This window comes from Protopterus annectens, chromosome 7.part0 (genome assembly GCF_019279795.1).
Source record: "Protopterus annectens isolate FY-2018-M chromosome 7.part0, PAN1.0, whole genome shotgun sequence".
Lineage (NCBI taxonomy): Eukaryota > Metazoa > Chordata > Ceratodontiformes > Protopteridae > Protopterus > Protopterus annectens.
Window position 1 is genome coordinate 1,686,026,516 of NC_056739.1, and position 13,574 is coordinate 1,686,040,089.

The following is a 13,574-nucleotide window of genomic DNA, read 5'->3' on the forward strand; positions in this document are numbered from 1 at the left end:
TGACCACACATTTATCTTGTACTTTTGGGATAGATTTTTTCACTCACAAAGGGCATAGGATTTTTCCATATGCACACCTTATATTTATCAGAGGATGGTTGGTTACGGATTGCTGAGGAATTATTCGCTGACCATTTAACGTTATTTTATATCCTTCCCTGTTGGGATGGTGGAAGGATTACAAATCTAAGATAATAGTGAGGTATAAATGGTTCTTACAAAATTATCATGAAAAGTTAACGTCCACAGATGTTGCCTGTACAAATTTGTCAGCTGCATTACAGTGACTAAGGGTTAAGAGTGCTTTGCATCAGAAAAGGAGCTAAGCTTTATAACCTAGCACACTCCTTGAAAGAGAGGGGAGAAATTTATGCCATATCTGGGCAAGAGTAGTGCATAGAGATTCATATATGAGATGCTTAAATTCCATTGGAGACCTATAGCACTCTGCAATGCAGATTACAAACTCTATGAAGGTTTTGTAGCTCTGAATGTGGTCTCGTTTTAATGTACATAGTTGAAGCTGGGATGTATGGCATCTCAGGTAAATCAAGGGGATTGCATATGTTAGTGCATTTTCCCATAGTGGCAGCATCTCTAGATTCTTAGTATCTTGTGACATTAAGAAAGCATGCTGTATTAAGCGAAATATTAATTGCTTATGGTTTTGGTCCTGCATTTCGATGATGTATACTCTATTCAAACACATACTACAATAATTCCAGTGATCAGTGGGTGGAAGGGGAGGTCTGTGCAAATGTGAAATGGGATAAGACAATGATGTCCCATGAGCAGTTTATTAGCATTGATCGTAGGGGTAGTGCTGTTTCGCTTTAGGGCGATTTCAGTTCTTCCTCCTTATTTTGATTGCTTGGGAGTAAAGGTTCCAAGAATAGTAGCGTACACTGATATTTCACTATTTGCTGAAAATGTAGTTACCTTTTTACCATTAGTTTTATGAAGTATTACCATTGTTCAAAGCAGTTGGTTGGGAATTAAAGTATTCAAAATCAGTGCTTTTCTGTCCTTCTGCTCTTTCCTTGAGGCAGACAGAGGCATTCTGTCTACTACTGAAGGTATAACAATTTTGGGTGTACCTTTTGGTACTCCTTTTGTATGTTTGTGATAAAGGTCAGTTAGTGTTTCAAAAGGCTTGTTTTATGTTGCCCTTTTGGTCCACCTTAAGTTTGACAACTTAATTTTTGGCAAAATTACAATATTTTTTCAGTGCATTTTTCTGTTGCAATGGTGCTCCAATTTGCTGAGAGCATATTTCAGATTTTTTTGGGAAATCTGATTTAAATCACATTCTGCGGGGGATTTTGTATTCACCTCCTGCACATATGGGGGTTGCTCGCTTAAACATCCAGTAGTAAGTTTACATTTCCTATTTCTTTAATGTTTTTCAACATCTTCGCTCTTTCATTTTCATTGATAGCTCAATTATGTGCATTAGATCCAGAATTTTTGCAGGCTTGCCTGCATGATAAGCGGCTTTCTCAAGATATTAGTGATGAATTGCATGATTGGTTATAAGTAGATATCGTATTTCAATTAAATGTTACTCAGCGACTTGTTCAGTGGTAAGTCAGTATCATATGGTCAATGCATACTCCTATTTAGTTTATAGATTACATGGATTGAAGCAGCATAGATTTTTAAAATTAGTACTGCATTGGCATGACTTTTTGTGGTGCTGTTCATTAAACAAATTGCCAGTTCATATCAATTATAGGGGGCCTCCTGCTTCCTTTCAACTTTGTCTTCATGGTTGCTTTGAAATTGAAACATCGGGTCATGTTTTCTTCATGTTGAAGAATTTTTGTTTTTTTGAAGGCATTTAAAAAGGCCTTTTATGTACCTTTTCTTTTTCCTTTAACATTAGAGAAATGTCCATTTGGAAATTACAATAGATACTGGTCAGCTATACAACTAGCAGACTTTGTTTTAATATCTGTATTCTATCTTTGGCTTGACATGCAAAGAATTGAGGACTTCTCATTTTACTCGTCCCTATAGTGTTGATTGCCCAATTGGGTATATGGTTGGGGAAAGGATATTCAGAGGTTTTTGTAATTTCATTCAAGAATATTTTAATGTACTGTTTTTTACTTTAATGTATAATGTTTTAGTAATGTTTTCTTGCATTGTTTCAGTAAACATATGGATTACTCTTTATAATACACATACATGTATTGCTATTAATCTGCACATTTTTCCTTCCTATCTAAAGTCCACTAATACCAATCTTCCGAGTCTAAAGTATAATCCAAGTTTTTATTCCCTTTCTCTGTAGTATAGCACTCCTTGAGCAATTTTGTGCCCCGTATTCCATGTACTACCTGGCCATAGTGTCTGTTCATTTAAAATCTTAATATGTTCTAATACTAGCAAATCCTACATTAAACCTATTAATACATTTTATTTCAATTCTCCTAACTATTTTTAATGCTACTAACATTAATAGAATTCTAAGATTGTTTGCTGCTTTTCTTAATCTAAGAAATTAAAAGTATCCCCATTTCCTTCCTTTTTCACTTTGATTTCTAATTCCTGAAAATTCCTTTTCCTGTCTTTAACTCTTTTCTCAATTATACTTTGCTTTCCAGTTTACATCATTTTCATCACTGTTTTCTGTTCCACTCTCCCTATCCCCTTCCCCTTTTTTGTATATTATCCCAACTCTCTGCTCGATTTAGATCATTGATTTAGATCACTAATTTCCCTCTTTGTTCTAATTGCAATGTCTTCATTTTGTTCAACTTCACAATATAACCTCTTCTCGCAGTCCATCCATGCATGTCCCGTTTGCTTACATTTATAACACATTTCTTGACACTTTTAGCATTATTTCCCCACATAACACGTTTATCACAATTTTGCAAAATGTCCCTCCTTCCCACAGAAACAAACAGCTCTGTCCAACATTTAACCATACTTGGAATATGTACAGATTTGCCATTCTCCATTTTCAAAATCACATTAGTCCCAAACACCTGTCCAATATCCTCTTTTTAAAAACTTCTGAAAGGTCCTTGGATTCATTAACAGAACTATTTTTTAGTCTTTCAGTTGGTTCTGAACTGTCAGTCTTTTTCTGTTTCACAAAGTCTTTACATTGTTCCAAGGATAAATCTTCTCCATACTGCATCAAAAAAGCTTCCAAGATCTCATCCATATTAAAGAAAATGCCAGTATCTATTATGTAATTAAAAGCTCTTTACCTCCTGTGCCTTTACTCGTAAAGGTGCAACTGTCTTCCAGATCTCATACTTGTCCAGTTCTGCTTCTTTACCTTGGATTCTTACAACATATTAATTTTCTAACTCTTCCGTCTTTCTCTTTCCCCGTTTCGTTTTGTATCCCTAGTATTTCCACAAGTGACTTCTGTTTTTCTTCCCTTCTGTACAATTTCTCCATTGTTTTGCCCCCATGAAACATCTCTTCCTATCTCAGCCTCGCTCTTTTCTAATATTTTCCATATCCTGCAACCTTCTCGACTTGAGGATTTTAATTTCTTGCTCGCCTTTCAACCCTTCAAGCAACTCTCAAGAAGACTTTCTTCAGAACCTTCCATCTGATATCCTCTTCCTTCATCTCGAGTAGTTTTATCTCCTTCCAATACTGAAAACATCACTACAGAGTTGGCATTCGCCTCAACCCCATTTTTCTCAGTTGCCATTTTTGCACACTGTTCTAGCTGCCACTGCCCTAGGAACAGACATCACACTCTATGGCCGCACGCACCCTGAATGTTGTACCAGAGTAGGGGAAGTTCCATGATGCCATGGCCAAATTCCCTCGAGGAGTAGAAATACCACCTCTTGTCTCCCATGCGTAGGAAACACTAGTCTAGTGGGGCTAGCCTGATCAACAAAGGATAAATTAATAAAAATGTCAAACTTGATTGTTCCATATTTCATACAATCATTTGTCTTGACATGCAGTTTGTTCCGGTTTGCCATTACTCATGTTTCATGTGCACCATTTTTCCTGAGTTTCTATTTGATTCTAGAGGACTACTTACTGGAACAGTGGGGTGCAACACTGAAATCCTTATACAGTGAAGACAGAACAAAAAAAAATGGAAAAAGTTACCGGTTACAATATGCATAACATGAGCCCTCCTACACAAATATTGTATGCTATTGTGAATATACTTTGTGCCTGCTACCCATAATCCAATTTTTCATGAAGTATAGTGGAACCTACATGGGGAATGGAAAGGTACTGATATCTTTAAGCTGTGAAGAAGACTTGGGAGTGTTGGCAGTTTAACTCTGGTATTACCAAAGATGGGAAGGCAAATTTAGAAACCTTTGAAAAATGATGCACCTGTTGCTAATGCTAAAGAAGGCATGTAATGCAAGAAAAGTTCAGCAGGCCAAGAAGGAAAATGGTTAAAGGAAAACGCCACCTTAGAACTCAAACATTTTTTTTCATTGTATCTTTGTTTTTGAGCTTTTACAATTTTAATGCGTTTCTCTAAAAATGGCAGATGGTGCCTGCCTTGGTAACGTGATCTTATTTTCTTGCTTTCCTTCCTTCTTCCCAGAATACATTTCAAGTCCTCTTTAGATGACTCATGCCAGACATGAGGAAGTGGTGCCGTTTTCTCATGCCATTAAAATATGGCAGGACTGTGAAGTACCGTCCTCTAAACACACCTTCTGTAAAAGAGCTTCATCTCTGTTTACCTGACTGATTTTCATTCATCTGTGTGCCTGAGCTTGTTCTATGCTATTAAATAGTGGTTGGCTACTTGCAGCAAAAGAAAGCTGATAGTCTTTTGTAAGAGGAGTTTTTTGTAGTCCTAACAAACTTGATAAACCCTCCCCATACTCATGCTGAGGTGTGAAAAGTCACTGCTGTAAATAATCCTTGCTGTACATTTACAAGTGATCAGTAGAGTAGGACTCTAAACTTAGTCTGCTACTTCCTCCCACTGAAGGCATTGGGAATTTTCTCTCATGAGTGATGGACTTAAAATGTGCTTTACTAGTTCCTCAATTATTTCTGTCATGTTACCCTTTTTTTTTTTTTTTTAATTTCATATTTATGTATACTTTGGTAACCAGGAAAGTGAACTGGTCCCAGGACCATTTTCAGACCCAACAAAAGCTACACTGGCAAAGATAATGATTAAATGCACTTAACGCAAATAAAAATACTGACAGACAATGGCTGTGTTCCACATACAATATTGGTCAATGTGTGATGGTGACAAAGTAAATCACTGAGCAATATTTGCTAGAATGTATACATTAATGCTTAACTATACTATGTTATAAATCATTGTATGCACACCTATTGCACACACATGCACAGTGTGTTTCCGTATGTGTAGATATATAAAGTACATGTGTACAAAAGCGTGTGTATGCATGCCTTTAAACACAGTTAAGTACTTCAGATTTCCTTTTCTTAGTGTTCTTAATGCAAGGGCACATAGTAAATGTATGTTAAAGTAAATTCACCTGTATATGATGATTGCTCACTGTGACAGTGCAAGGACTGACTCAGTCAGTGGGAATCTCTTACAATGGATCTGCATGTACCAGCTATGCATCCCCCTCTGGAAGGATGTCACACAAAGCATAAGACCTTTTCTTATGAACAATATCAGTGCACCTAGTTAATAGGGTTGCCACCTGACTTTCTACTGTTCTTGTGTGTGTATTAAATAGTAAATGCATTTATATTTATACTTTACAAGAAAAAAAATATTTACTGCCTTTTCTCTAAATGTCACAAATCTTTGTTACTACTCAAGTTATCTTAACTCAAACTAGTATAAATAACATTTAAAGCTTAGAATTTAAATACTGTGTTGCTGCTTATGTAAATTTGTCAGAGTTGACAGTTGCCTTTAAAACCCCTGACTGATCTGATTGCTTGGTTTTGCTATGAAAGGATTAAGTTCTCCTCTCTCCAATAAAAACAGTGGAAACAATTGCACAGCTTTGTCTGTTTTTATATCAGCTGCTGTGTTCCTGACATTAGCAGAATTAATTACCCATCTAAAATTGACAGCAGTAACTGACAGGGTCTTCTTTCGGCTTTTCCCAGTTAGTGGTTGCCACAGCGGATCACCTGTCTGCTCAAGATTGGCAGTGGACTTTTATGGTGTAGAGTTGCCAGCCTGGCGCCCAACCTTACACAGAAGGCGCACTCACGCCTAGGGCCAGTTTAGAATGTCCAATCCATCTACAGCATGTCTTTGGGATGTGGGAGGAAACCAAAGCAGCTGGAGGAAACCCACGTGAACACGGAGGACATGCAGATTCCGCACATTTTAACTGTCTATGATGTCATGCAGGTGGAGACTTAATTTCTCTGCAAAGTATGAGAAGATGAGTTTAAAAAAACAAAGTAGGTGGGCTTTCCCTTTCTTTGACTCCAATGCAAGGAAATAAGTTAAGAACTACAAGCAGGTTTCTAGTACAGCTACAATGCTGGAACCCTATTGTAGGGAGAAAAGAAACCTAACTATTGAGTTGCTGTATGAGGGTGCAGGAGCAAGAAACTGACTTGAGCAGCAGGACAGAGTTTGCTAGTTTGTGCTCAGTACAAACTAAAACTACTTTAATGTGGCCAAGGCATGCGTTACTAGAACTCGACAAAGGGTGAGGATGGGATTCAAGAGTTTTCCTCCTGCAACTTCAAAGGAAGAGCCAAAATGTTGATTCAAAGAGCAGGGGTGGCTTGAGGAAAAGTGCCTGTGAGTAAGTCTCTACAGCAATGGACAGTATAGAAATGAGTGGAGATGGAGGTTGCAGGCCTATAAGATATTTAAACAATATTTGTTTTCCTCCTTGGGATATCTCCTAACATGGGGCTTGCTGGAATTCAACAAAATCCATTTTTCATTTCTCACTACTGAAAGAAGGGACACTGGGTGTCATGAAAACAGGAGATGCTTTTGTGGTCTGAGATATGTATCTGCCAACCTGAGCATGTACTGCATCCTAGCTTCTATCTACTATTGAAGCCTGAACTCTCAAAGCAGATTGTGTGGTGGTACTTGTATGTGCATTAACTTTTTTGTAAAATATGGAAAATATAAGTTGTCATGTACTGGTGTGAATGTGTCAGCAGCTTGGAGGTAGCAGGAATGCAGTTTTAATAGCGGTTGTGCAGGGTAGTAATTTTTGTTGGTTACTTGTAATTACAAATTGTGCTTTCATGATGTCAAAGAACACTTCTTGTCAAGCACTCTTTGTTTTGACCATATTAATGTTCTCTGTACACCCAAGCCTCTTTGGAAAACTTTCTAGAATTACACACGCTTCATACACACTTTTTTATATGATATGTATTTATATACAATGTATAATTTGTATATATATCCATGTATGTTGCATTTATACATAGTGCCATATGGCACTGTTTACATTGACTATTGGTATAGTTAATAGCTGTTTTTATTCACCTTTATTGAATTATCACTCATAACCTAGGCAAATTTACATTTATACAAAAGTAATCTAACAAATTAGCTTTAAACATTATACTTCACATGTATTGCTATATATCATGTAACCTAAGCAACACTACATGAATTATTTAATCCGTGCCCCTTGATCAGAAGTTGCAATTAAAGGAATAGTCAGAGCCTATAAAATACTACATAACTTAAGAATTGGAGGTTAGAAAGGATTGGGAAGAGATTGGATAAGCAATTCACAAAGAAACAATGGGAGGATATATATGCAGGTCTCCAAATATGCAACGAAATCTAGAAGATTTAGGATTTTTGTTTGGAAATGTTTACATAGATATTTTATACCTCAAGTAGACTCCAGAAAATTTTTCCTCTGGTAGACTGCAAATGTTACAGGTGTGACTGGGAAGAAAGTTACTTGGGAATGTTTTCTTGGAGTGTGGTAGATTGGCAGACTTTAAGGATTCCCTGCAAGTTGACATCTGGTTTGTTGACGGAATTTGGTAGTCAAAACAGCTAATCGACAGTTGTGTGTAATCGGTAATGCTTTTTCCCTGGCATTGTGCTATTTTATTTGGAATATATAATTAAAGGCGATGTAGAGTGCTCTGTAAATGAACATGCAGCTACAAATCACCTCCAACAGTGTATCAACTGCATCCAGGGCCGTCTAAGCTTATTTTCTTGATTTATTTTACTGGTACTTGCTTTGTATAGTGATCACTCCTTTTTTGAGCATTTATTTTTGTGGCAAAATGGTCATCTCTGTTTGGCCTTTTGTTCATCTAACTGCCTTGCAGAAGGGTGAATTAGCCAGGGACTTGTTGGTTTGGTGGTAGTTTAATGTGCAGTTAAGTGCTGCTTTTGCTGTACTTCTACATTTAAGAAATTCCAAGATCATCCATTTTGTGGCAGAAAGGGTTTACCTGGTCTCACTGAGTAGGGAAACATCAGGAAGTTCAATTTGGTTGTTTATTGGCTCGAAGGCATAGGAGTCTCCTTTCAAGCTTTTTTCTCCACTATGCCCTCTACAGTAGAAAATGCCTAGACAGTAAAATCTCAAGTTACAATTAGGTCTGAAACTGGTTAGTGTGGCATTGTGCAGAATTGAGCTTAAAGCAGCTAACTTATGCATTGAGGTAGCACTACCATATCCTAACACTATATAACATCTTGCCCTTAACTCCAGAACTACCCGAGGAGACGCCTTTTAAAATCCAGTCCTTTATCCTAAACAGCCCACCTTATTCCAGGTCTGGACAGCATCAATATATAATTTGAGTCCCTGTGGCCAGTTTGCCTTGAACATCCTAAGGCAATGTAAACATTTCATGTGCATTGACAAGTTAATCATTAAAGTAACCAGATATGCTGGAGATGTAAACTTTATTGCAACAAAAATCTTGCGTACTACCCATGTTGAGAATACCCACCTACATCCCTACCACCCCACACAAATTCTTAGGCTGGGGCACTTAAAAGAAACCTTCCCAAATCTCAGACCTCCAAAGCCAAAATGAAACGCATCATGTAGGCCTACACCCAATAGTCCCCCAAAGAGCAAAACCCCATAAGGTAAGCATGTACTTCAGTATGCTCATCATTGGGTACTCCATTGTGTCTCACCAGGTTAGACATGGAGAAGAAAACTGTTTATCTGGATCTTAGTTCCACAATGTCATGCATGCTCTCAATTCACTGCACCCTAGGTACCAATATGATAATGTCATGGTCCATGTGGGAGTAATTGACCTGACTGACTTCACTGGACTACATGAAGAGAGACTCAATGGATCTATGTCACAGATGGGTATGAGCACTGCAGTGAGTCATTCTTCCTGCACCAAAGATGATGCCAGAATGTGTATGTAAAATTATTTTTAATTGGCTTAGTTTCTGATGTCACTCCAGGGGGATCCAACATTTGTCAGCAAAAGACAGCAATGTTTTGCAAAGGGTGAGCTGCACCCCCCAACCTTTTGGATATTGGCTAAAACTTGATCCACCCCCTTAGAGCCTTTTAGGCAATGACAAAAAGACAAAGCTACAAACATAGTGAAAGCTTACAAGCAACCTTAAGGTGTTTCTGCTCAAAGCTAGAAGCCTAAAGAAAGTTACTCCGCACCCTTCAAGGCCTTCTCTCTTGAAATGTAGACTGCAGTTTGGTTTAAAACAGTAGAAAATAGTCTGGCATTTAAGGCTAGCGTGTCTTCCACACGTTGAGCTCATCCACATGCGTCACTGTAGATAAAGTCCTCCCCATATCATGGCTAGCTACAGGTCAACATCTATGTCCCTAGAGTCTCACGATTCTTACATAAACCTACTAGAGGCACTTAATCATGAGTAGGGTGTTTGGTTGGATGGTGACTTTAGCTACTCCATAGACTGGGAAACTTACACTGCCTTAAACTCTGGCACAACCTTTCCTGGACTTAATTGACACCAACACCCAGGAACAGGTAGTGCATGGTCAAGCCAGAGGATTGAGCATACTGGATGTAGTACTCCACAACAGCATCCCCTGTGTTGCATCCTCACTAGTGAGGTTTGGTCACACAGCAGTCTCATTTGAAGTAAAAAAAAAAAAAAAAAAAAAAATCAACCCAGAAAATCCAGCTAAACAAACTATTCTAAGACCAAGTACATCCTATTAAGTGACAGTCTGTTAAAATTCAGGGCTCCCCCTAACCCTGAGACCTCGGGTACCTGTGCAGAATTATTCAGTGAATGGCTGCATAGAGGTTACCAGACGTGCCTGGAAAAAATAAAAACTTCACTGGTGGAATCCACATCAAAATAGGGTATATAATAAAACTTGTAGACCAAATCAGGAAAAGCAACTTCCATAAAGATGTGCTCCTGTGCAACTAAATGAGAAACTAAGTCCAGTAAGGCCAACCATGAGGACAGAATAGCCTTACAGGCTAAGGATAGTTGCAAGGCCTTTTTCAGCTGTCTGGAACCTTAAAGGCACACACAGCAACAGTACAGTTGAACAGTGCTACCTTCATAGCAAATCTGATGGCTGATAAATTTAGCTCAGACTTCACCCCCAGCTCCAGCAGGTGAAATCCCCTTCAACATACTCTACAAGTGGCACTCCCTAAAATCAGCAGCACGGGTCTGTTAAATCATTGAATGCTTAAAGTGAACGATTTATCGAACCAATGCAAGAGAAAGCTTACAATCTCGAACGCTTAGAACAGCGATCCCCCCAGGGGAAAAAAAATCGCTTTTCCACAAAACAAGAACATTACATAAAGTGGGGGGCTTTGCCCCCCCCCCACATCCCCTACTTAAATATACCAACTCTGAGATTGCACTACAGTCACGAAAACTGCAAAGTAACGGAAGCAGCCAAGAGATTTCTTTCACAGGCAAAGAATTCGCTTGTATGCCATCTCGCTTTTTTGCCTTTTCGTGCTTTCAAGTTCGATCATGACACATTCGAAAGAATGTCTTCAATGATTTTAATAGAAACCCAAGAACATTGCCTCCATGGGTCTTGACAACTTCCCTGGTTGCATCCTGAACAGTCTAAAACATTATCAGGACCACTTGAGGCACTCTTCATGTACAGCCTTGAAATAGTATGTTCCAAGTGAATGAAGGACCCTAACAGTAATTCTGCCATCAACCGGCCTAGAGAAATGACTCCTCAATCTGACAAGTCTGACATGCAGAGCTATGGAGTGAATTCTTATGGAAATAATAAACCAGGACAACCTTGTTGGCAACCTGCAAACTTTACATCCATTCTACTTTGGCTGTAAGGGAAGGTCATGCCAACATAACCTGGTTGGCTTCTTTGAGAGGGTCACCAGTGCAATGGATGAGTAAAAATGAATACTGCTCATCTTGACCTGGCCAAGGCATTTGAAGCAGTACCCCACTTGGGGGTTGACAAGCTGAGCTAGGCATTAATCCCTTTATCTCATTGTATTGCCAGCTGGCTCAGACAGGACTCCAATCAGGATTGGTGAGACCGCCTTCACCAAGAGACCAGTCACCAACAGTACTACAGGGCTCCATGCTGGCCTTGCTCCTGTTTGGCATTTACTTCTGACATCAAGGCAAACATTCAGGGCCACTTGCTCACCAAGTTTGCAAATGACTGTAAATTGGGAGCTATTATACACTTCTCCCCAAGACGCCAACATCTTGCAATAGGGTTTAACACAGACAAATGACTGGTGCCAAAGCCATGGCCTAAAACTCCATGCTAAAAAATGCATTATGCCCTTTGGGAAACTGTCAACCCAAGTTGCTTTCTCCATCAATAAAACACCCCCTAAGAATCAATCCAGTATTAAGGGATCTGGGCATATACATCATTCTGTCCAACTTACGGGTAATTTATATGGCATCGAGGTCCAAGGGTGTTTATAGTGCCCTTTGCAGCCTTTACAGACCTATTCTTGACTACAGTGCCCCATCTGGCATGTATATAGCCAGTGAATTGCAACAGTTGGAACACCCACAAAGGTTTCTCACCAGGAGAATTTCAGGGCTTGGACACCCTACCTTACAATAATTGTCTAAAGGCTGTCAGTATATTCAGTCTCCTACATGCTGCTGAGAGGGGATCAAACAGCACCACAAACACAAGACTCAGTTTTCTGAGTTTCACTTGACAAAAACTGAGCATGCTGGAGGGACAGATGTGTCCCTCAGGATCTGCACACTATCAAATAGGCTCCCCATCCAAGTAAAAATTCATCCCTGACCCCATTCAAATTAAACCTTAATTACGTGAGATCATAAATTTACCCTGGTCTGGCCCTCAACAGTCACCTTACAAATCCTTAGTTACTGCTCTACTGACATGACTACCCCCCCCCCTCCCGATAGATGCCCATGATACTCTGGGAACCCAAGGTTTAGGCTGTGTGGCTAGGATTTTAAGGGCCCTAATGGTGGTTAACATGGTAACCTATGAAGGTTATCTTGGAGCATGCACAATTGTCTGTGTATAGTTTAAGTTTCTCAGCATTTAGAGACCTCTGTGTTTGGGTATTTAGATGTTTAAGTACACCCATATATAGTTAAAAAAAATTATTCCTGGATGCAAGTCATTAAAAACAGCAGACTCAGTCTTGTCCCTCTTAGTATAATACAAGCTAGGAAGTGGCAGCCTCTGCCTTGCATATAGAGCTTCGAGACAATTCTATCATGCTGATTACACATTTGCAAGTTCAGTGGCATCATGAACAACCTCTGATCTCAATCTCTTTTGCAAAATATAAACCCATCCCTCTGTCCTATTTATTATAGAATACCACTAATATGGAACTGTTTTCAAGTCCACATAAAGCAAACTTCTTGTCTTACTCTTCAAATGTAATTGGCACAGATGGATGGATAACTGCAAATCCATCCCTGGTTTAGCACCCCTGTCCCTCATGGGTAGCAGCAGCATGTACATGTCCAAGCACTTAATCTGTGTGCAAAATATAAGCTAAAAAAAATCATGAGAATGTAAGGCTGTATAGGCCTATGTGTAAAGTCTAGTTTGCAGATGTTTACATGCTACTATGCATGTCCCGAGCAAATATCTTGTATGCAAAACTTAAAATAAAACCATTTCCATAAAGGAAATCAAACTGTTGTGCATTGAGGGGGCATTAAAATAGGATTAACTTGCAATTTAATGTACATTTTTTTTTTTTTTTTATTTGTTATACCTGTAGTATTTGGGAGTCTCCACAGATTAATTTTGTTAAGTGAAACAGTACTGCGTGAGATTGTCACGCAAGTTGCAAGTGGGAGGCTCATACTTTTCATTGGATGTGCAAGTGCAAAAGATTCAATTTGCCAATTGCCCTAATGGCTAAATGTGCCTTCCCTGGTAAGGTCAGACCACAAAATCATCTCCTTTTGAATTAAAATTGAAACCTAGACCCCCAGATAAACCTGGAATATTTAGGAACTATTCTAAGGCTAACCTCCTGTTAAGTGAGAACCTGGCAACATTTCAAGCCCCCATAAACCCTGAGAACACCGCTGCCTATGCAGAGCTGTTTACAGAAACCCGGTACAAGCATGTTAATAGCTGCATAGGGGCCACTGTACCCACCAAGAAGTATAGAACTAACAAAAAAAAAAAAAAGCCACTCCGGTGAAATCA

The 13,574-nt window shown here is 38.9% G+C and overlaps 1 protein-coding gene across 1 annotated transcript in view; it reads left to right on the forward strand.

Annotated features, from left to right (window-relative positions):
- Positions 1-13,574, forward strand: part of LOC122806185 (aurora kinase C-like) — a 323,495-nt gene that overhangs the window by 268,827 nt on the left and 41,094 nt on the right. The window lies entirely within an intron of this gene.